Source organism: Anabrus simplex, chromosome 1 (assembly GCF_040414725.1).
Source record: "Anabrus simplex isolate iqAnaSimp1 chromosome 1, ASM4041472v1, whole genome shotgun sequence".
Classification (NCBI taxonomy): domain Eukaryota; kingdom Metazoa; phylum Arthropoda; class Insecta; order Orthoptera; family Tettigoniidae; genus Anabrus; species Anabrus simplex.
In genome coordinates, this window is record NC_090265.1 from 711837197 (window position 1) to 711863894 (window position 26698).

Genomic DNA, 26698 nt, shown 5'->3' on the forward strand with positions numbered 1-26698 from the left:
CAAAGGGTAGAAAAGGGTCCATCTATTCAATACCATTAGCTTGTATAGTGTCCTATAAAACTGTGACTAGTTTTGACCCCACATACATTGGGTCATCTTCAGCCATGATTAAATTGGAAAACATAGGCTCATATACAACCAATAATAAAGTAAACAATCTGGTATGTCTCAATTTACAACCTGGGAGTTGGCAACTCAGGAAAATTTGGTTGCTGTAGGAGCAACGACATAGTTCGGTACGAACCGCAGCAGTTTTAATGTGTCATTTGGTTTCAATTCTGGATGTGTTGTCGGACTTAACCAATGTTTTAAATTGGATTGTAAATTGAGATATATCAGATTGTTTACTTGATTATTGGTTGTATGTGAGCATATGTTTTCCAATTGGATCAGGCTGAAGATGACTCACCGTATGTAAGGTAGAAACTAGTCCCAGTTATATAGGACACTATACAAGCTAATGGTACTGGATAGGTGGACTCTTCTCTACCCTTTGATAGTTATTTTCATGATGTTATGAGTTTTTTTAAGCTACCAGACATGAGAGATGTTCATAACAGTGGTGTTACATTTCTGCAAGGCTTGACAGATAGGGATGTAGAGAGGATTTATTCTGAAATTGTTTTGGTGAGAGAGCATGCTAGTGAACTAGTTGAACTTCTCACTCTGCTTGATGGGTCCCAGTATCACTCACATTTGCTTTATACCAAACTTGAAAGTTTAGATGCTTGCAGAAATCTTTAGTAACTATTTTATAGAAGCAGTTTTGAGGTTCACGGAAAATTTTCAAACATCAATGACAAGAACAAACTTGAATACAGTTCACAGGAATGTATCATCCATGTTTCTTACTCCTGTGACTGAGCAAGAGATAGAGAAGATAATAAAACAGATGGGTAAAAAGAAGTCTTCTGGTTTAGATAGTTATTTAAACTACCTTATTAAATGCTGTTACCAATAAATAATCAAGCCTCTCTGTTATTTGATAAATTTGTCACTAGCCATTGGTAAATTTCCAGACAAATTCAAGGTAACCAAAGTTGTTCCGATACATAAAAAGGGTAGTGAAAAAGATGCTGGTAACTATAGGCTTGTCTGCCTCCCCTCTGTATTCTCCAAAATACTGGAGAAAATTATGTACGATAGACTATTATTATTCTTAGAGAAGCATAATATATGGTATTAGCTGGTTGTCAAAATGGCTTTCGTAAAAATAGATCAACTACCACAGCATTCATTAACTTTACTGAACGGATATATGACACATTAGATGGGAAGGGTGCATGTTTAGGTATTTTCTTGGACTTAACAAAAGCTTTTGATATAATTGACCACAGCTTGCTTTTAGAAAAGTTATACATGCATGGAGTTTGGGGAAAGGCCTATAACTAGTTCACATCATTTTTAGGGGATAGAAGACAGATTGTTGAAAAATCATATACCGGTACTGATTTGAGCAAAGATGTAATTAAGAATGTGTATTCCTCTGCCAGAAACAATCATGGTATTCCACAGCGGTCAATTTTAGGACCATTATTATTTTTAGTATTTATTAACAATATCGTCTAAATTGTCGATGATATTCAAGAAGTGCAATTAACTTTGCAGATGATATTACTGTTTTTGTAGCCGATGAAAGTTCTGAAGGGTTAGAATTACAGGCAGACAATATACTGAGTAATATCCTGAGCAGGCTTGAAGATAATAAATTAATTTTAAGTAAACAGAAAACTTCTGCGATTAGATTTCACCATAAGATTAATCTAAATATGGAAATTAGTCCAATATCATTTGGGGAGACCATAGTTGAGTACTCATCATCAACAAAGTTTCTTGGCTTGTGGATGAATGAATCATTAATCTGGGAAAAACATACAGAGTTTATAGGGAAAAAGCTTAGTAGAATTTATTTCATGATAATATCTTTGAAAAATAGTTTTAATTTAGAGGCTTGCCGAATAATGTATTTTGCATATGTCCATCCCATACTAACCTATGGGATCATTTACTGGGGAAATTCACAATACTGAGAAGTCATCTTTAAGTTACAAAAGAAAATAGAGGAATGGCTGGTGTCAGCAAGAGGTCAAGCTGCAAGAAATACTTTAAACTTTATTGTATTTTACCATTGCCTTCCATACACTTGTATATATGAAGGAGAATGTAAACAGTTTCACCATAAACTCCGATGTACATAGATATAATACTAGAAATAGACAGTCTGCACATAGAACCACACAAAAACTAAGCTACATGAATCAAATTTAAGTTATGCAGGAGTACATTTATTTGCCAGACTACATTAAGCATATAAAACCATGTTCAAAATTTAAGAAAGAATTGTTCAAATTTGTTTCTAACCATTGTTTTTATTCTATTGAAGAATACTTAGCTCTAGAAAATTAACGTATGTATCGTCTTTCTTTAAAAATCTGTGCATACAAAACCTTTTGGACTTCACAAACATACCACGTCATGAAATAAGGAGGGACTATGATTCTTGAAAGAAAATTATTGAATCTCAGCTACAACAAAATGAAAAATGTGATGTAGTACATGCCTTCACTGCTGTTCAATATGAAATGAAAATTTGGCCAAGAGTTCATCAGATATATTGTGGACACCAACAAACATTGTTCATTTCAACATTTTAAATTGTGTCTGAAGTGGAATTGAGGTATTAATGTGTATTTTGACAATAGAATGTTGTATAATTACCATATACCCCCAAATTTCTCAAGTAAAATTATCTAAATTTCTTAATTAATGACAAAATTCTTCAATGAGAAACAAGAAGTTCTTAGCTATTGTGTGTGTTGTAAAACTTGTACAGTAAGTAGAATTGTCAGCAAGGCACCACATGCATCCAGGTGAGCCTGGCAATACTTCCTTATACAGTCATGCCTATACCTACATTTATTATTTGTGTGCGAGAGAATGACCTTAACAGTCATTTTGAATGCGACAACTTTGATCAACTCTAATCAAAACTCGAAGATGCGAGTTTCAACATACGTGCCACCACTGAAAGATGAGGATGCCTGTCCACTTCCTGAAGTTTGTCTTCATTCGCCAGCGATTTCACGACTTTTTTCAGTATCCGTAACTGGGCAAATACAAGACAAATATGCAGCATGCTAGTCAACTTCACGTGATTATGTTCCTAATCCATAGATAGTCTATCACGCGACAAATATTCCCTACCCTTCACTGATCCCTCAACAAAGAATAAATTCCTAACTTCTGAATGGAAAGTAAAATACAAGCACAAACAGGATTACTGGGTTATTCAGCAATATCAATGAAAACTGGAGAGCAAAATTGTTCCCGAAGCTAATGGCTTGCTTTCAAACGGTAAGTTACTCTCTAAAGTTCAGGAAATCAAATCCATTTCCCGTCTTTGTGGAACTTTCCCTCATCTGCTTCCTGTGGCCAGGACTCTAATCTGTCTTGGAAATAACTTTCACGAAGGATGACAAGGAACATTTTCATGGCTGGGGAAAATGTGATCATACTAAGCAGTAATAATGAAAATTTGTGGCACGATAAGCGAGGTATTTTTAGAAATATTTAATACAATATGAATTGGGACTTCGAATTTACGATGTGCTAAGCAAGAAATTGTCCTAATGAGGAATGTACTAACGATGTTTCACTGTATTTTCTCGTATCTGGTTAAATTTCAGAAAGGCCCAAGTTAACTTATAGCAAAAAAGTTATCATACTTTACTGGTGCTTGAAATATGTTATCTTGATACATTAACATTTTAAGCTAGGTTAGGTAATGCTGTTCAATTAAGAAAACTGAAACGTTTGCTACAATAACCACTGGAGTGATACCACAATTTTTCAGAATGAAATTTAACATATGCGTTCACATTGTCTCGCAATTAGAAAAATAACTAATGAGTAAGCCATAGTATGGAAATCTGCAAAAACACAAATTCTGAAGAAACCAATTGCCATTACATACCAATTTTAATGTGTGTGGGGCTTTTCCCTTTACGAAAATCGGATATAACAACAAACTGCTATAGCGAGTAAATTCTTTGCCATTATGAATTCTCGCTGCAATATGTTTATTGAATAAATTCTTGTGTTTTTATGGAAACATAAATATCTGAAAAAATTGTTTTATAAATCATTAATGAATTCAAACATTCTCTGAATAAAGAAAAGAATTATAAAATAAAATTGATGATTTTGAAGAAAAGTTCATTTGATATTCAGACATGCCAACTTTCTAAAGTAAAAAAAAAAAAAAAAAAAAAAAAAACAGGAGAAATTTGGCAGTGAATCGCAACGTATCACAACACATCACTCATGGCAGAACATGTACTAATTCATTATAATTCAATACATTAACATATTGCAGACCGGGTGCCCTTCACCCCATGCTCAGCCCTGTTCCCGGCCACTTTCTAACTACCTCCAAGCTGGAGTGCATGTATTCAAATAAACTGTCAGAACTTCACCAGCTTTTGAAGGACTACTGTGTATTTTCTGGTGGCTTTATTGAATAGTTGTTGAAATGCAGGTAGGTATTTGCTGAAATCTATTTCGGCTCATAGTTCTTGGAAATATGGGGTTTTCTATTAGGGGATATGATTTCTTCACCTGCCCTATCAATATACAAAGAGCAATATTTTTTAAAATTCCCTGCTAATGACATTAGTCCACTTTAGTATTTTAGGGGATGCGTTATGAGAATGTGAATTCTGCTCATAGTATAAGTTTGTCTGCTCAGCTACATACTGAAAAAATTCTTCACCAAACATAAGTCCTGCTACTTGTACTATGTTTCCAGATTCATTAGGCCATACCTTTATACCAGGAGCACCTTCAAAATCCTCTAGCCTAGGTCCATTGTTGTCCATAACCCAATTGTCGGAAAACACTACATTTACAATATTTAGAATATTTACACCTGTAACACAATTATCAGACTCGTTCTGCGCCATGTGAGTTCCACACCTTGAAGATAAGGCTATATCTTAGTCATCACTTGAAACATTTAAGTTAGAAGATATTTCATCATCAAACTCTAAATATTCAGCATCACTTGGGTATTCGGAGCTTGTATCAGCACATAATTCGCGAATAATTTCATCCTTATCTAAACACATGTGATCCCTGGGTGCTGCCATCTTGGATGGCTCTTCGAACTTTGTAAACATGTCAGGAAAAGCAAAGAAAATCTATGATATGAAGAATAATCGAAAAGAAATGAGACTAACGATTGTGTAAAACCATACATACCAGAGTTCTATCACCCTTGACCTCCAAATAGTTCCGGTATATCTCAAAAGAGCACCAAACTTCAGTCTGCTGGGTCTGCTGCTAACACTACATAACTCAGGACCGGTCCGCAACGTTCGGCCAGACAAACACGAGTTTTCTTGGGACCGGTCCGCATTGTGTTAACAACTCTATTTGGCCTGCATATATACAGGGTTATTCACCTAACATGTTACACAGAAATAACTTCTAAGCCATTAAAGATATTGGCATTCTGTTTTCATATTTGTAAATGGTAGCCACGGTCTTGTAAAAGAACGCGCTACTTAGTCTCATGGGGTGATAAATAAACGAGATATTGATACTAACTACATATTTTTCAATAGAACGTCAAACATTCATACAGCTGGCCTAAAAGTTCAACTGCGTACAAGTTCAAATATGTAAGTATTTTCAAAATCGGACAATTACATTTTGAAATATAAATAAGAATAGCATTCGTGGTTTTGCATGCTGCATCAGGCGGCGTGAAGTCGGGCAAAGGACTTATTGATGCGCAAGCAGTTTCCTGGGAGTGAATTCAGGCATAGAACAGATACCAGACATGTACTGTAAACGTAATGTGATGTACCATAACATACCCAGGGTGTGGAACGTTATTGTATGACTGGCAAACATACAACGGGGAATGGAGATTACAGTTGTTTTGACATCCATGTGTAATAGGTTGTGCTCAGTTTAGCGTCTTTTCCCACGGATGGAAATGGGAAGGATTTGGAAAGGAAGTCAGCCGTGGCCTATCCCGAAGGTACCTATCCGGTATTTGCCTGGTGTTGAACATGGGACACCATGAAAATCACTTTCAGGTTGAGCGAGGCAGAATGCGAACCTGCGCTCTCCCCAAATGCACGCTACTACAGTCGTGTTTAAGCTCCGTGGAGAGTAATGCGTGTAAAATAAATAAACAATGGTGTTGCTGTCATCTCACCACAATCAGCTCGGAACATCCCACATAATAAGTCGAGCTGTTTGTCTCCTAATGTCTAACCTATCCCAACCCAAATAATCCAGCATTGGTAACACTGCTCCTTCGCCTGAAATAACCCAGCACAAAACGAGGTGCGTTTTGTACTACACACACACAAGTAAACGGGGCTATATGAGCATGCTGTCAAAGCCCTGGAAATGAAATAACAACAAACAGCCACTCTTCTCCGCAGCCTGTCAAGTTTCACGTGTAGCGGGTAGCATTCGTAGCTGTCGCCGTGGTGGTCTGGGTTCAATTCCCGGCTCTGATAACCAATTAATTCTGATTGGAGGGCTGGAACGGGGTACACTCAGCCTCATGAGGCAAAACGTAGAAGAGGTGGGTTCGGTACCCATCACAGCTATCCTGGAAGTGTTCCCATGGTTTCTCACCGCTACTCCAGGCAAATGTCGGGATGGGGGGCGCGGACGCGCGCGCGTCCACACCCACACACACAAACAAACAAAAGCACATGGGGCTACATGACCACAATGTCCAAGCCCCAGAAATGAAATAACAACAACTATTCTCTGTACCCCTTCGAGTGTCTTAATCACGTACGTCTGGAGAGGAGCCCGAACAATAAGCTGCATTACTGGAAGTGCGACCGTATAAGCATTACTGTTCTGAAATAGACTTAGTGTTTGAAAATGTGGATGTTGTCATGCAACCGCAGTGTGAATGACGCGCGTCCTGCAAACAAAGCGAAATTGCAAGGTAAGGTAGTGTAGCTGCAATTAGAGGGCATAGGAGGTCTTGTCCGCCCTGTGTCTCACAGGCCTCATGTTACGTACAGTATAGTTTTGGAATACGTCTGGAGTACTTACGCAATGCCCTACACAAACCAAGAGAAACTGGACATGCTTCTCCTGTACGGCAAGCGTGGAAAGATTTCTAGGAGAGCTTCGCAACTGTATGCTGAAAGCTATCCCGTCCTGGTCATCCGTCACATGACAATACGACGCCTTTGCCGCAAGTTGTTGCAGAACCGACACTGGAATAATAATGTAAAGAGAAACAGGAGTACACCAGCAACAGGGAAGAGAAGGCAATAGATGTTCTGGCGGCCATCGCCCATAATCCACATACTACCTCTCACGCAATTGCGCGTGATGCCGGGATAAGCCAGGCAAGTGTCATTCGCATTTTACAGCGACACAAGTTTCATCCCTATCATGTATCTTTGCATCAACAACTTGATGAGCGAGATTATGGACGTGTGGATTTCTGCCTGCTGTTCTTTTGCGAATAAGGGACAACAGGAACTTCCTGCAGAGGCTTTTCTTCACTGATGAAGCGACCTTCAGCAACCATGGACATATCAATCTACGGAATATGCACTACTGGTCTTGTGAGAACCCACACTGGCTCAGGCAGGTGGATCATCAGCGGCAATGGAGTGTCAATGTGTGGTGCGGGGTAATCGGCAACCATGTAATAGGGGCATATTTTCTTGAAGGTACTTTAACGGGGAACAGATATGCCGAATTTCTATCAGAAGAGTTACTGGTTCTCCTGGAAAACGTACCGCTTAACATACGACAGGATATGTGGTTCAAGCATGGCGGGTCTCCCGCCCACTATTTGCTTGTAGCCCGGCAAGTCTTAAACGAGATATTCTCCAGTTGATGGATCGGACGTGGAGGCGCCATGAGGTGGGCAGCACGGTCACCTAATTTGACACCGCTGGACTTTTTACTCTGCGGTACGTGCAAGGACATAGTCTACGAGCAAGCTCCAACAACACCACAGGATCTCAAGCGACGTATCATCGCAGCATGTGCTGCAATGTTGAGGGAAACTCTTCGGTCTGTGACATCATCCCTCGCGACATGACTGCAAATGAGCATTGCCGCTGATGGGCAACATTTCGAGCACATCATTAAATAGACGCATTGTGCATGCGGCTCACTGAGCCGCACGTTTTCAAACATCACCTACCTCGTATCTTTATTGTTGTGATAATTCAGCCTCCAGTCAATGAACGATTGGCCACAAGTGGCTTTGCCACATAAAGTACTGAACTCATTGCCAACACGGTATCTACACATAAAATGTCCGCCTCATAACAACTACACTGACGAGACGTTATGTTCCTGTGCCTACACCCTTAGGATCATTTCCAATGAAGTCTACCGCGGACATTATTTATTTGCTTTTGTATAAGGAGCTCTTCCGGTGTTTTGTATTATATTTATTTCTCAACTCATACTGTTATTGTTATTATTATTATTATTATTACTATTATTATTATTGAATATCCAAAGCAGTTTGGAACCCTATTTTACATAGTATAGTAGGGTTATAGTTAAAATGCATATTCAGTTTTACAATGAAAATGAATTCATGTATTTAATCGACGGAAAATGAAGTGGATGAAGTTAATAAAATATTTGTACCAGCATGGCTTCTTAATAATAATAATACAGCAGTTTTGATAATGCAATGTTGCAAATGCGGCACATTCAAACAGTAGGTGGTCCACTGTTTGTGAGGATCCGCCAACACACACGTAGCCATCAGGAAGACTGATTCCAAATCAATGAAAATAATAACCAAATTTGCCATGACCAGTCAAAAATTGAGTAATTTCAAAGCTTGGCACCAACACGTTACTTTGCAGGCGGTTGAAAACCTCAGGAAAGAATATTTCGCTGGTGACTTGGCCTCTAGTGGAAGAAGTCCGAATGATGTTCCATTGATGGATTACGTGCTTCTTTATGATTTTTTTTTAGCGTAGCTAGGCGACGTTTTGTCATAAGAAATTTCCAAATTAGATGTTTCTTCTTGCTAGGGGCTTTACGTCGCACCGACACAGATAGGTCTTATGGCGACGATGGGATAGGAAAGGCCTAGGAGTTGGAAGGAAGCGGCCGTGGCCTTAATTAAGGTACAGCCCCAGCATTTGCCTGGTGTGAAAATGGGAAACCACGGAAAACCATCTTCAGGGCTGCCGATAGTGGGATTCGAACCTACTATCTCCCGGATGCGAGCTCACAGCCGCGCGCCTCTACGCGCACGGCCAACTCGCCCGGTCAAATTAGATGTAGCCGTTCCTTTTGCCAGAAGATCAGCTTTCTCATTTCCAGATATTCCACAATGACCGTGAATCCAGTCAAAACAGATGTGCGGACTTTGTTGAGCTGTGGTTCTAATAGCTACAGCTATTGGATACAGATTATATTTATTATTTATCGCATTCAACGCAGCTTGCGAATCACTTAATAACCGAGATTTCTTATTGTTAGATTTGCACCATTCGATCGCAGATTTGATCACCTACAGTTCAGCCTGGAAAATAGAGCATGTGGAAGAGAGTTTGTACTGGGATGAGAACACCTCAGAATCGTTTTCATGAACAAAGAAGGCACATCCAACTTTGTCCTGTTCATCTGTGCTTGGTATGCGAGATGTATTGTACACTAAAACCAGTGACAATTATAGTATTCGTTATGTTCCTTTCAAGGCAAAGTACTTATTTTATTCTTTCTAAACACATCAACCCTCCCTGTCCTGTCATGAGTTCGCCTGTTATACACACTTTGCAAACCCATCACATGTGTACGAGGTGCTTACATGCCTGGTATCCATTCTGTGGCTGAACTCACTCCCAGGAAACTGCTTGTGCATCAATATGCCCTTACCAGACTTCACTACAAAACCGCGCATGCTGTCCTTATTTATATCTCAAAAAGTAATTGTCAGATTTTGAAAATACTTACATATTTGAATTTGTACGCAGTTGAACTTTTAGGCCAGCTGTATGAATGTGTGCCGTTCTATTTAAAAGTATAGAGTTAGTATCAATATCTCGGTTATTAATCACCCCATGAGACTAAGCAGCACGTTATTTTATAAGACCCTGGGTACCATTTACGAATATGAAAACAGAATGCCGATATCTTTCATGGTTTAGAAGTTATTTCCGTGTAACGTGTTAGGTGCATAACCCTGTATATTTTTCATTAATTATATGTGAATACTAAATACTTGACATGCCTGAACTGTGGGAACATGGGACTTCTCATCCTTCAACACACCCGCAACTGACTTAGCCCTGTTGAGAAACTCGGAACTAAATTTTTGCTCAAAGCACTTGCCTTGTTAAACTGATTTTAAAGTTAAAAGTTTTTCGAAAGTTTGTTCAGACAGCAAGGATCTGAACTGTGTTTTTGTCTTTATGATTCTGCTAAAAATCATTTCACATTCTGCATTGCCATATAGAATTGATAAAATAGCAAGCATCACCTTAGAGAGTAGTCATATTTAAGTATACCATCACCCGATTTTTTTTTTGCTATTTGCTTTACGTCGCACCGACACAGATATGTCTTATGGTGATGAGGGGATGGGAAAGGCCTAGGAATAGGAAGGAAGCGGCCGTGGCCTTAATTAAGGTACAGCCCCAGCATTTGCCTGGTGTGAAAATGGGAAACTACGGAAAACCATCCTCAGGGCTGCCAACAGTGGGGTTCGAACCCACTATCTCCCGATTACTGGATACTGGCCACACTTAAGCGACTGCAGCTATCGAGATCGGTGAATATCAGTTTCATCTAAATGTTCCATTTCATTAGTCAGAATGTTCAGAAACTTGTTCATGAAAATCTAAGGCTAGAAAATGCCCTACTTCTAGCAGAAATATTTGCAACTTCTGCATTAATTAAAACTTCATCTCTGAACAGAAATTTATGTACCATGTAGTCACATGATGAAGAGGAACACTTTCTAACAGACTTAAAGATTATGCACTTTTCCTCAGACTTCAAAGTGTTCACTAAAACAAATGCAGAGTTTCCTATCATCAGAGATCACAATCATCCTTTTGATTTGCTGGAGTATTATAATCTACATCAAGGAGAGAGGAGGAGCTTTTAATAATTTGTGGTTTCACAAACCTTGCCATCACATTCTTCAATAGTTTCCTCTTTGCACTCCTTTCCAGGTAATAAAATATATCAGTTATACCTTCATCTACATTTACGGGCAAGCACGCCACACCCTTCTCTGCAGCAAGATTAATTAGGTGACAAGAGCAGCCTACGATGATTATGTCACTATATTCCCGCTTCAAACATCCTGTCATACCATTCTTTAATGCTACCATTACTGGAGCATTATCAGCACCAAGAGGTAGGTAGTTTTTAATGAAATGCGGAATTCCTGAAAAGTTGGGAGCATTTCAGGCCTAAAAAAAAAGTTTACAACAACAGGATACATTGTTAAGTCGCTTTTATTGCTGCCATCAGTAGCAACAGAAAATGCATTCACCTGCAATTGTGATACAATTTTCGCCCTTTCTTCCATGCGCATTTCTGTAATGATAGCTGCTGTTTTCATTCTAGCACACTCATATCGTTTAGCAATTTCCAAACCAGGAAATATTTTGCGAAACAAAGGTCCCACGTTGTCGGCACAATTTACAAATTACATAAATAAAGCCTCAGCATTCCTCACAGGATTTACATATTTGTTTTACATGAAAAGTTCTATTTCTGGTTTCTTTCTACACACTGGACACTTTCCTTATGTTTTTTTGTTTGCACATGTTTGAGTATAACTCCGCTATGTCGGTTGCAAGCCCGGGGCCTCATCTCGCAAGTGATGAGGAAGGAGGAGCAGGAGGAGTATAAACCTCGTTAAAAAACCAGGGTCCATCTGGCTCTGGATGGTAACACCCTGTTATAGGGCCCCTACCTAAGGCTACAGGTGAAGAGGACCAACAGCTTGAAGGGTGGATGAAGATATGTCCCAACAGCTGGAAAGGCGGAGGAGTCTCTCTTCCTGGTAGTGGAAGCAGCGCTATCGGTATCAGCACAGTGCAGGACTAAAAGGTGTCTACTGGACTGTCGCTGAAAATTTACTGGCATGGTCAGGAAGACTTGAATGGCAGTAAAACTAGTAAAGCCACCATGGATAGTACGAAGTGTAACTTAGATACTACTGATCATGATACTAGGACACCAAGATCCAGCAGGGGAGTAACTGACGTATCCCAGGTCGTCAGCAAGCGAAAACCTCAGAAGTTTGGAGAAAGTATTAAAATAGGTACATGGAATACAAGAACAATGCTAAGAACAGGAAGACTAGAAGAACTCAAACTAATTATGGATGGAAACAAAATAGACATCCTGGGATTATGTGAAACTAGATGGTCTGGCAAAGGTGATATCCACAGTGACCTATTCAGAATTGTGTACAGTGGAAATGAAAATGGTGGACAATATGGAGTAGCAGTAAAATTAGGAAAGAAGTGGGCAAACAACGTGCTAAACACATATCATGTCAATGATAGAATAATGATGGTGAAAATAGCTGCCAAACCAACAGATATAGTATACTTCCCTACTACTGGATATGACAACAATGAAGTTGAGGAAATGTATAATCAAATATTTTAAAATAAAAATGAATCGTTAAATGTGTTGCTAAGCGCAAAACTCGGGAATGGCTGGACCAATTCGACTAATTCTTTTTTTTCAAATATTCGTCGAAGTCCGAATAAGGTTTTCACGAAGAGAAAAATTGGAAAAAATTACAGGAAAAACGTAAAAGCCCCATTTTTCTTTTTCCATTCAAACTGTTTGTCTCTCTTTCCTTCTCCCACGTTTCCGCTTAGCGCTGTCCTCCTCTAATCCAGCGCGTTTGCCAAATGTCCGTAAATCTGAACGTTATCGGTTAAAATGGGTGAATATCGGATTATGTAGAAAATTTCAAGCCGCATTTGATGCCGTTGACAAAATAATTAAGTGTGAAAATGTTAATATAATGGAATGTTGCCTCGAATGCAAAATCTTCATTGCATAGAACTTATCATGTCATAACTCCTATTTTTATATTCCTATATTTGTAATTTTTTCACTGCAGGTAAAGGAACATTTCAGCTTGACGTATATAAGTTTGGTTTTAAATTTAAATGATAAGAACATGCACTATTTGTGTTTCATTTCAGTCATGTTCAGAGATTTTTATGCACAGGCATGAAAAAGTCAGTCGCTGGCCAACTTCTTTGCTATTGAATTTGCATGGGGGGTCAAAGCGAGGCAAATGGTCCTCATATATGGAAGTTATTTTTAAAACAAACCCCAAGTTCTTATCTCGCTTAGTTCTCAGTTTGTGTCTCCTTGGGTTTTGGTTTCGCGCGTGAGGCTGGCTGGCTGTCTGGCTGCCTCGACTGCCGGTACGGATCTCCCAAACATTCGCTCTCCAGACAGTCGCATGCAGTGTCATGTTTTGTTATAGTTGGAGACCTTTGTCTACCCTGATTGTTTTTAAAACTTTGTTTCTCAACAAACGTCGGAGACGCCGAGGTGCTGGAATTTAGTCCCGCGGGAGTTCTTTTACGTGCCAGTAAATCTACCGACACAAGGCTGACGTATTTGAGCACCTTCAAATACCACCGGATTGAGCCAGGATCGAACCCTCCATCTTGGAGTTAGAAGGCCAGCGCCTTAACCGTCTGAGCCACTCAGCCCGGCCCATGGTTTATTTTGTGTGTGCTTCCATATACAGTATACTCATTTCAAGACTCATGCCTCCCATAAGACGCGGGTGGAGGAACTTCGGTCAAAGAACTCGAAATACTACAAGCCAAGCTAATTTTCAGTCTAATCGGACTGCACAACAACGTGAAGAGCGAAATGAAACTGAAAGGATTAGAATGTCACAAACCCATGCACCGCATCGTTCAGCTAATAATCTTCCAAGTTTGAATCGAGCTGCTTTCAGTTACGATGTTTCAATTGACTGCAGTGCCTACCAATGCGTTGCTATTGGATCTATGAACTCAATTTGCCAAAATTGTAAGGCGTTGAAATACAAAAATGAAGCTGCTGGATTGTGTTGCACAAATGGCAAAGTGAAATTAGTGCCATTGATTCCACCAACAGATCCACAGCATTCACATTCAGGAACAGGAACAGATTCCATACATTTCCTTATAAATATCCAGAAATATAACAGCTGCTTTCAAATGACTTTATTTGGGGCAACAAATGTACTTTGGGACAATTCGTGCTAACTTTCAAGGTAACATAACATTGCTTTCTTTTAACATATAACAAACGGACTTATCCCCCATATTGCTTTATTTTATTTTATTTTATTTTATTTTATTTTATTTTATTTTATTTTATTTTATTTTATTTTATTTTATTTTATTTTATTTTATTTTATTTTATTTTATTTTATTTTATTTTATTTTATTTTATTTTATTTTATTTTATAGTTTTTGTGACAAAAATAATAAACATGTCCTCCTTAATTTACAGATACAAGGCCAAATATATCACAGAGCAAGTTCACTGTTGCTGTTAGATGGCAAACACAAATTCCTGCAAATTTATTTCATGGGCAATTCAATACAAGAAACTGATCTGCGTTGTGCACATAACAGTTCAGTGAAGAGGTCTATTGTAGAACAATTACAAACTTTCTTTCATCAACACAATCAGTTGATTACATTGTCCAAAACTGCACTGGATCTCATGCCATATGATAATCACAAAATTGTAATCAGAGCTGATAAAACTCGTGTCAGCCAACATGCAAGATGTTTCAATGCGCCAACAATTGATGAAGTAGCCACTGTTATAGTTGGAGAAAATTTGGAAGCCCGTGATATTATTTTACATCGCCGGAATGATCAGTTACAGCGTGTGTATGAAACACACCGCTCATACGATGGCTACAATATCCCATCATATTTTGGCAAGGTGAAGATGGTTATCACTTTGAATTTAAACGACTGCAGTTTCCAGAGCGGATGGCTTCTGCTACGACCATAAATAAATCCCAGGGGCAGTCACTGAGTGTTTGCGACATTAATCCTGAAAACACATGTTTCTCGCATGGCCAATTGTATGTTGCCTGTTCCCGTGTTGGAAAACCATCAACTTTGTTTGTTTACGCGCCAGGTAATCAAACAAAAAATATCGTGTACCTTAAAGCTTTACAATGAAAAATATCTTCATAGTATTCATTGGAATCAGTGTTTTCTATGATAGTTATTTCCTACGAAGAAAGAGGAGTAACTTTAGCCACATTATCTTCACGCCATCAACTTATCAAATTACTTGATTTGCGACGGGGTATAATTATGGCTGTGTGAGGGATTTGAAGACCTGCTGAAAAGTTACCATCTACGTTACAGTCAATCAGGGCCATTTCTGGGTAGTGATATGCTGTAATCTATTTGAGCATTTCCTTACTCACAGTCAAGATATTAATACTCCAGATAATGAAAACACGTTTGTCCAGTAGTTTGTTACTAACTTTTGGTAGCAGTAGAAAATTAACTCATTTGATGTTGATAATGTAGTCATTTGCATTATTCTGATTTTTGCTAGCAGTACAGGCTGAATTTCAGTTCGTTCCATTGTCATTTGTTTTTGACAGAACGACGTCTGTCGGGTCAGCTAGTAGAAGATACAATTAAACTAAACAATGACAAAGATAACAATCATAATGGGAAACTTCAATGCTGTAGTTAGCAGCAATACTACTAGAAAATTTGCTGGCAGGTTCGGTCTAGGACGAACAAATGATAGGGAAAAACGTATGATGGACGTCTGTGAAGAACAGGACATGATCATAATGTACACTGTATTTGACATGCCTAACAGAAGACATTAAACATGGAAGGATTTTGGAGATAACAACAGATACCAAATTGACTACATTCTAGTGAAATTCTAGTGCTGGGATTGTCCGAAGACATGTTCGGCTTGCCAGGTGCGGGTCTTTTATTTGACGCCCTTAGCTGATCTGCGCGTGGTGATGAGGATGAAATGATGAAGACGACACATATACCCAGCTGCAGTGCCAGAGAAATTAACCAATGATGGTTAAAATTCCTGACCCGGCCGGGAATCAAACCCGGGACCCATGTGACCAAAGGCCAGTACGCTAACCATTTAGCCATGGAGTCGGACACTACATTCTAGTTAAGAAAAGGTACAGAAATTAGGTAACGTCATGCCATAGCTACCTGGGCTTAGACATCGACAGCGACCATATCCCAGTATTGGCAAAATGTCGAATTAAGCTGAAGAAGTTAACCCTTTGACACTCAGCCTATATGCAGGGGTTTGCTCGAAGACACTCAAACTAATTTCTGTGATTTTCCACACCAAATTACAAAAAATCAACACGTAAACAGTTTAACACATATTAAAATAAAATAAATCACACTAATACGGGAAACTATGAGCATTTCAGAAATGAATATACCTAGGACATATTGTTAATGGTATTTTAAAAAAAAATTATTAAATTTTGAAAATAAATTTAAAAAATAAATTATGGTTTTCAATGACAAAAGATCAGATATTATTGTGTCTTCCTTCTTTACTCTTAGACGTGAAAGAAAGAACATTTAATTCCGAATCATTTGATATCAATATGATGTGTGTGCTGCAATTCACTCATGAAGCAGGGCACAAAGTTATTTACTGTACATGGAACAATCATCGATGTCAGGTCCTCACGGTCCGATGCACGGTGAGCAGCTGTGACTGTATCATTTCCCACTTAATGGGAATCACTTTTGGCATAAGAAGGTCATTATTACTGTCTAAATCATCTGAAAATTCAAGGATATCGGTCTCATTCGGTCTTGAGTATGGACTAGCCATTGCAATAAAAGGATGACGCAAGCATGTGCAACAATGGAGTTATGAAAAGGAATAAAATTATAGTTTGCGGATTACAGCGAACACACGATATACCAAAGAAACGAAATGAACTCAAAACTAAACTCATAGCAAGATCAAATTGTTGTATTCATAAGCCAACCAACACAGATCCACGCAATAACAACTTCCAATAACCACAACATAAACATTCACGGTCAACAGATTTCATTTGTCGAAAATAAAAATATTCTGTAGGGCTGGTGGATATATCTGCAGAGTAAAACGCAAATTCAACGCTTTAAGGTACCATCACGATCAACAGTTACGATTTAACAGCCAAGCAAATGACCAAAATCCCCAAATAGGACAGAGCCGATGTATCGGCGCTGTGAGCTTTCTCGCCATAACCTCTCGCGCCGATAGATCAGCGCGCTGAGTGTGAAAGGGTTAAGGAAACCAAGAAGCAAGAAATGGAATCTAGAGAAGTTAAATGATCCATTAACACAAGAAGTATTCGAAGAAAGACAGACATGATCATGTACAACAACAAAACAGATTGGAATGCTGTCAAAGCTTCACTTACAACGGCAGCAGATGAAGTGCTAGGAAAAAAGACGCTTAAACCCAGGAAGAACTGGATGACTGAAGAAATACTAAATCTCTTTCAGGAAAGAAATAACACCGGAAAAATACTCCAGAAAGTATGATAAACTATAGGAAACTATAAAACCTGGTTACACAGAAGTGCCGAGAGGTGAAAGATGGATGGGTGGACAAACGGATGGGTTGGATGGAATTGATAGAATGGATGGACGACATTTGTAAAAACATAGAACATGATATGAAAATCGGAAATGCTGACAGAGCATACAATCAAGTAAAAAGATAGCAACTGAAGGCTAAACTGAAATCCAGTGTAATAAAAGACAAGGAAAGAAACCTGTTAATAGAAGATGAGGAGGTAATGAAGAGATGGAAGGAGTATTTGGAGGATCTATATAATGGAGAAGAAACTGACAATGTAAATGAGTAAATCGTAAAACAAGACCAGGTTTCACAAGATGAACTAGTCCTCCCATAGTGAGAAATGAAAAAGCTGAAAAAGAAAAAGGTTCCTGCACCAGAAAAACTGCCTGCTGAACTGTGGAAAAACTCTGGAAAAAAGCTGAAGGATGAACTCTTCAAAATCACCAAGTACTGCTATGAAAACGGAGATATGCCAGAGGATGTTGTAGAAAGCAAAGCAGTACTTCTGCACAAAAAAGGAGATTCAACAGAATGTTCCAATTACAGAACACTAAACCTTGTTTCACATGCAGCAAAAATATTCACATGCACATTATAAAAACAGAATCAAACTGAAAATTGAGCAGAATCCAGATGATCAGTTTGGATTCAGGAAAGGAGTAAGAATGAAAGAAACTATTATAGCACTTAAAACCATCTTGGAGAGAAGACTAGAGCTTAACAGAAATACTTATATAGCTTTTGTAGGCCTGGAAAAAGCTTTTGACAGTGTTCAGTGAAAAAGACTGTTCAGAATTAGGAAGGATATTAATTTAGACTGGAAAGACAGAAAAGCAATACTAAACCTCTACATCAATCAAAGAATAAACATTGAAAGTAATGAAACAGTATTCAAGGTGAGGATCAGGAAAGGAGTAAGACAGGGGTGTTCCTTATCACCATTTCTATTTAATCTGTAGATTGAAGAGGCCATGAAAACTTTTAAATCAAAAACACCTGGCATTAAAATAAATGGAACAACTGTACAATGTATTAGATTTGCCGGCGACATTGCACTTCTGGCTGACAATGAGAAGAACATGCAGATCATGCTCAGCAAATTAGCATCCATATTAAAAGATTTCCAACTAAACATTAATGTAAATAAAACTAATGTTATGGTTGTAAGCAAATCTAAAATGAAGCCAGCAGCACATCTCAGAACTGGAAATATTTTAATAAAACAGGTGCACAAGTTCTGCTATTTAGGATCAATTATTACCGATGACAACAGATGCATTGTGGAAATAAAAAGAAGAATTTCCTTGTGTAAGAAAGCCTTTGTGGAGAAGAAGCAGTTCTTAATTAATAAATCCTTAGATACTGAACAAAAGAAATTGTTTATTAAAATCATTTGGAGTGTGCTGCTATATGGCTGTGAAGGATGGGCTCTCTTGAAGGAGGATGTGAAACAACTAGACACAATGGAAATGTGGTTATGGAGGAAGATGACAAGAACTAGCTGGATTGAGAAGAAAACTAGTTAAGCAGTGCTTAGAGAAATAAACACCCAGAGATTTTTAATAACAACGATAAAAAGGAGAAAAGCGTCAGATTTTGGTCATATACTCCGGCATAATAACTTCATAATGAACTTGTTCGAAGGCAAGGAGATGGGGAAGAAAGGCAGAGGGAAACCACGGAAGAAGATCGTTGAAGAGGTAGTCGCGATGATGGGATGCCAAGGTTATGGAGAGATGAAAAGGATCGCAGAGAGAAGGCAAGAAAAATCACACCTACATATAGTAGAGAATGTGAACGTTGGTCCCTTCCTGGATTCACTGAAACATGGAAACTCTGCCCTATAAGCACTTTTAATGTTTATTGTAGTTCTCCTCCTTCAGCACGGTTTGCTCTCCGAAAACGAAATCTTCTTACGATTGTTCTATTTGGCCAGAATTCCAGTCGTACAGCATCTTCAAGGAATTTGAAAGGGAAACCTATTTTGAAGGCCTTGTTTTCACTTCGTGTGTGAAGTTCTTCGCAATGGATATTATCTTTAATTCCATTTTTCTCTAGGTACTTCTTAACCTTCTCTCCTGTTGCGTTTCCTTTCAGATTGCCTAGGTAAAGCCATGCCATTTGGTCAGCAGCTTGTAGATCATCTTCTTGAACCCTTGTCCCTCTGATGGTTTGTGTGTTTCTTTTATTTATTACAGTTGTCCATTCTGTTTCTCCTCTATAGTCATGATCATTATCCCTTCCGTCTGTTTTGTTATTGAGTACTTCATTATCCTTGTGAGTAAGCACTGCATTCCTATTCAGGGTCTGCGTAACTTTTTCTTCAATAATGATATTTATTTTATTCGTTATGAAGTCCATCATATATCTTACGGTTTCTTTTAAATCCGCTAGATCCGTAGTTTCATTGTTCACGGCTTTCTTTTGCTGAATGAGCTGGGTTGTCCGTTCAAGATAAACATACACATATGCTCCTATGGAACATTGAAGGCATAAAAAACGCTCTGCCTCTCTTTCCAATAGAGACATTAAGCAACTACAACGCCATTATACTGACAGAAACATTCTTAACACAGGATTTCAACATTCAAGGATATTACGGAATTCATTCATTCGCTCGTCAGACCACAGGAAGACCATCAGGAGGGGTCTCCATCTTTCTCAAACCGAACTTAGGGAAAATAAAACAAATAATAAAAGAAGAAAACACAATTACCGTAAAGACCAGCCTACTATCAATCATTGGCATGTACGTTCAACCACATATGTCAACAGAGGACACAATTGAAAGAATAACAGAGGCCTTGTCACAAACGCAAACAGATGATAGAGTAATCTTTGCAGGCGACCTAAATGCAAGAATAGACAAACCAACTGTCAGAACAGAATTGATTAAAGAGGCTCTGGAAGAAGCCGGCTATGTCCTTGTTAACAGTCCCTACATGAAAACGTACATAGCCCCGAATGGAAGCAGCGCCATAGATTTAGTCTTTTACAGAGGTGCAGACATTAAAATATTCAGTCAAAAAGCATTATGGACTTCAGCCATAGCTCCGATTAGGAAACATATACCAATCTCGACAGTCTTTGAAATTACTCATAAAGATCAATTGCCAATACAACCAAGTAAGAAAATATCCAGGAAATTAGATCCAGAGAAACTAAGACATATCGGTGATGAGATAGATAAAGCAAGGCTATTAGTTCAACGACATGAACTAACTGAAGCAGTGGAAATGTGTACAAGAACCCTTCAATCATGCCAAACTCACACGAAAGTAAGGAGATCATAACCATGGTTCAATAAAGACTGTTACAATAAACGGAAAAAGACCCTCCTGGCACTACATCGAGCGAAGAACACATCGAACCCGAGTCACCTGGCCCAATATGCCGAACAAAGAAGGAAATATAAATCACTAATCAAGAAAACAAGAACGGAGTACATTGAGGAAGACTCCAGGAGACGTGCCGCAAACGCCCAAAATGACCCATTCCTAGTGCTTAGGAAACCAAAAACTTCAGTAACAAATAATATATCAATGGAGTCATGGGAAAACCATTTCAAAAGCATTCTCAACCTCCAACACTGATCAACAGCTTTTGAATTAACTCCAGTAACAATGACAGGAAATCACATCCCCATAACGAGGCAGGAAATATATAATACAATAACAGCAGCAAAAAATGGAAAGGCCCCCGGCCCAGACAGCATTTGCACAGAACACCTGAAAGACTCTCTACCTGTCATGCTAGACTACTGGGTAGAACTATTCAACACATGCATGCACACTGGGGAAATTCCAGGGCAATGGAGATTGTCAACAATCAAAATGATATTTAAGAAAGGAGAAACTGACAATCCTGATTCATATCGAGGTATAGCCCTCGAAAATACATCATTCAAAATCTTCATGAAAAATCTTAACAATCAGGCTTGCAGAAGAAATAGACTCGCAGATATCAGAAAATCAATTCGGCTTCCGAAAGGGAAGACGCACACTACAAGCCGTAAAATATCTAATAGAACAGGTCCAAGATACATTGAGGCATCCAGGAAAGAAATATTTTGTAGTCTTCGTAGACTATCGTAAGGCTTTTGACCTTGTTGATAGAGCAACACTCATCCGGAAACTCAATTACCTAATAGGAGCTACACATCCGATAGCAATCATAATCTCGAATATCCTCAAATATAACTATGTCCAAATATCAGACAACATAACCCTATCCAAAAACGTAACCCTAACAAACGGAGTCCTACAAGGTGACCCAATCAGCCCAATTTTATTCAACATCATGACAGCAGACATCACAGAAATAATCACAGATACCTCAGCATTGCTTATACTTTACACACATGATATGGCAATAGGCTCAGAAAACATAGAAGAGCTCCAAGAGGTCCTCAATAGGCTCACATCATGGGCAGAAAGAAACGGTTTGCAAATAAACCACAACAAAACTAAACAAATGACCTTTAGGAAAGGAGGAAAACATGCACCTAAAAATACAATAACCATGCACAACAAACCTCTGGAAGTAGTGCCGAAATTCAAGTACCTTGGAGTCACCCTCCAAGCTACTCTAACATCCTACAATATCCACGTCAAAGAAAGAGCAGCCGCAGCAATAAAAGCCATCTACAACATTCAACAACCTCAACAAATATCATTGGGTACAGCAATGCTACTGTTCAGGACAGCCATATCACCAATAGCAACCTATGGGATTAGCATCACCTGGGAAAAACTCACACTCAGCGACCTGATGACAAGAGAAAAAGTCAAGGCCCGATATCTCAAGAGAATACTAGGCATTGGGAAGTCAGCCCCTTCAAGGTTAACGTATGTTCTAACCAAGGAGGACTACTTCATTGACGATATCAAAACACAGTTTTGTCTACCAAACACCCAGCCCTACGAGAATGCACGCCAAATTTTAAACGAGAAAAGGAATGCTATTTGGTCCGACTTCTATTCCACAGACACTATAATGACGGAAGAATGGAAGCAAGCAAATTACGAGCTACGGCACGTAATTACACGTTACGCCACTCATGGATTTCACCACAGATTCTGCCAAACCAAAAACTTCCACCAGCCGAAGGAAGACTGTATATGTAACCTGTGCAACAATCATTGTGAAAGATACCATGCAAAAAACTGCAAAATGAGGACAACCTCAATAACAAGAATGGCATTAGCATAGTTGACCATCTGTACAAAAACTGTTTTTGCACATTGTGCGCTTTTCATTTAATAATAAATAAGCACTTTTAAACACTGCATCATATTTCTTTTTTGACATTTTGGCCAAAACACATATTAAGACATACAAGAGCACTTGTGCAGGTCCTGGCCCGGGTAGACGTCTATGGCATGCTACTTATGAGGTTAGGTTACTCGCTTGCGACTTCCACTTTCTATTAAGCTATTTGAGTATTTGACCAAAGATGAGTATTGGACTGTATTATAGACCAAAGAGGAGCAACCATGCCCCATACAGCCATCTGGTTTCATTATTAGAACTACTATCGACCAGTCATACTGAGCCATATATCGACACGAGGAAACGCGCGAGTTTAAAATAATACAAAAATTACTAGCCTCCGGATCCCAAGATAGCGGGTTCAAACCCGGCAGAGGTAGTCGGATTTTTGAAGGGCGGAAAAAATCCATTCAACACTCCATGTCGTACGATGTCGGCATGTAAAAGATCTCTGGTGACACATTTGGTGTTTACGTGACAAAATTAATTAAATCTCAGCCACAGATGCCCAAAAGAATTTCGGTTTACTCGGTCTGCCATCTAGTGGGCCTAGAGTAAAACGGAACGTCGAAATTGACGAGCAGACAGCCAGATGGCGTCAAATTGAAATGTCTGCACACGGTAGCTGAGGCCATACAAAAATTACTGATACTGCTCTATTGGTCCCCGACGATCAGGAAATCGAGAAGAACGATGAAAAATCGGTAGTCTCCCGCTTAAATCGGGAGACTTGGCACGTCTGGATATTCTTTAGAAAGGGAACATGCCTTTCATGTGCCCTGTTTGAAAGTTAGTAGAAACTGCTAGACTGCTAAGCGAGTGTGTTGTTGCATTAAGGTGATTAAGTAGTGAGGGGTATGGGAAAGGAGTGAAGGAGGAGGAATCGTGTTCTATTAAATAATATGATCACAGTAATTTAAAAAAATATATGTTATGTAGTTCTTAGAAAAAGGATATGGTGTGTTCAGAAATTTTTTAGACAAAAATACGAGGTGTGTTCAAAAAAAGACCGAACTGTGACTAGAAAAACTTTATTATGTAGCTTACATCATTTCACAGACTGTCCCCTTCAAAATAGTCCCCTGCACTATCAACAGCGTGTTGCCAACGTTTCTTCCACTTTTGGAATGCTTCCTGGAATGCACTTTCTTTGATGGCGCGAAGTTACCTCGTCACATTCTCCTTGATCTCTTCAATGTCTTGGAAACGATGTCCTTTCAAGGTGGTTTTCAATTTGGGGAATAAGAAAAAGTCTGCTGGAGCCAAGTCGGGAGAATAGGGCGGATGGGGCACAACAGGAATTTGGTGTTTTGCCAGATAACTGCGGACCGAGAGAGAGGCATGTACACCTCAAGCTGGACTATTCTCTTGTTTATTAAGATTCAACAACTGGGATAGCTTCTCAAAAATTTTCTATTTTACGGTCAGACGCACCTCATCATTTCAACTGGTTATAATCTAACAGTGACTTTATAGGTGCTGTCATGTGTTTTAGATGGTCATACGCACCATACCCTCATCATTTTAACGTTACATTTAAAATTTGCTGTATATAGATACACCTTATGTTCTACAAACCTCAAGCTGGACTATTTTCTCGTATATCATACCTTAACAATTGTGTTACCTTCTCTGATTTACTTTCATTGTTTTAACTTGTTACAATTTTTGTTTTTGCTAGTTGTTTTATGTCGCACCGACACAGATAGGTCTTACAACGACGATGGGACAGGAAAGGGCTAGGAGTGGGAAGGAAGCGGCCGTGGCCTTAATTAAGGTACAGCCCCAGCATTTGCCTGGTGTGAAAATGGGAAACCACGGAAAACCATTTTCAGGGCTGCCGACAGTGGGGTTCGAACCTACTATCTCCCGAATACTGGATACTGGCCGCACTTAAGCGACTGCAGCTATTGAGCTCGGTGTTACAATTTAACTTTTAACATTAGTCCTTGTATTTGCTGTCATGTGTTTTATATTTTAACTAGTCATAGTTTAACATTTGTCTTGTAGGTGCTATCACGTGTTATATATTGCTATTTGATAAGTTGTATTTTGCTCAACTGATTCGTTGGCTGATGATGACGCGCAATGAGCGTCGAAACTAGTACCAATCTTCTTTAAACGTTATGTGATATATACTCACATCAATAAACATTCATTGTATTGAAATGGTGGACCTTTAACATTTTCATTTTACTGTAAATTGATAGTTACTTGAGAACTTGAAAAATTGGAAGTGACTTGTAAACTTGGAAGTTAAATTAGAAGTCACAGTTCATAAAGTTTGAACCGACTGCTCTTTAAACAGCACAGATACATATCACCTTTTAAAGTTGTTCTGGATTTTGAAGTTGCTGGCTCCGTCTGACTGTGTCCTCACAGCTCCAGGGTACCACATATCCACCAGCGACCAGGAACATTATTACCATCTGTCCCCCGACGATCCAGAACACCATAACCATGTATCCTCCGAAGCTACTACGTCCCATTATGGAAGTTCACAGGATGACACGGGTGGTTAAGTCTATGCTTGTGGCGTCAAATTACTCAGGTCACTTGGTGTGTTATAGCACTGTCGGTTCATAATTAACAAGTGTAACGTTTGTAGGGAAATTGCACTAATGATATTTTGAACTAAAGTTCCACTTAATAATGCAATCGAACCGTCACTGTCCATCTGCACAAGTTCAGTACACTGAATGCACTGTGTTCCTGACTGTTAGTTTGAATACAGTTCGTGAAGTCTAAACAGAGTCTGTACATTCTATCTCGCACACGATAATGTTGTAATGTTCAATTACGCAGTCTATGTTCCCTCACAAGAAATAATGGGCATGTAATATTCAATAAACAGTCTACTGTCTATCTAGCACACCATAAAGTATTAATGCTCAGTTTCACAGTCTATGTGCCCTTACATGAAATAATGGGCACGTAACTTTAAGAAACAGAGTACTAAGTAGTTGGTCACTTGCAGAAGTTCAAATACATAAACCACTTTCATTAAATTGTAAGTTATGTCAGTTACTGATAGTTCTGTAGCACACAGCACAAAATAATATGTCCCATTGAACAAATTATAACATTTGTGTTTTCAAGCAATCAATGTAAAATGTTAAAGTGTTTGAATGCTTTTTCAAGCTGGAAGCTGTTTCTATCATAGTATAAGAAACATGTTACAGGACAAAGACGTGCCAGTGGAAGCAAAGGGAGCTATGTACAAGAAACATGTTACAGGACAAAGACGTCCCAATGGAAGCAAAGGGAACTATGTACAAGATGTATTACGTACCTATAACTTACGGAGCAGAAACTTGGACAATGACAAAGAAGGATGAGAGTCGAATACAGGCAGCCGAAATGAAGTTCTTCAGGAGTATGATATAGAAGCGTAGAAGAGACAAAATAAGGAATGAGAAAATCCGGGAAGAAATTGGAGTGGAAAAAATGAATGCTAGAATAGAGAATAGCTAACTAAGATGGTTTAGGCACATAAAGCGAATGAGTGATGAAAGAATGCCAAAAAAAAAAAAAAAAGGTGATGGAAATTCAAATGCAAGAAAGGAGAGGCCATGGACGACCACGACTGAGATGGAAGGACACAATCCATTGCAGTATTATAGAAAGAAACCTGGACTGGGACACAGTGTTGGAGGAGTGGTGGAAAGACCAAGGAAAGTGGAGAGGAACCATATTTGCCCCTACCCGGCTAGGCTGGATAAAAGGAAATGATGATGATAGGATTAATATGTGATTACAAGCATGATTTTCATGGTGTATA

The 26698-nt window shown here is 38.8% G+C and overlaps 1 protein-coding gene across 1 annotated transcript in view; it reads right to left on the minus strand.

The window, feature by feature from the left end:
- Mad1 (Mitotic arrest-deficient 1) overlaps positions 1–26698 on the minus strand; it is a 333861-nt gene that overhangs the window by 258712 nt on the left and 48451 nt on the right. The window lies entirely within an intron of this gene.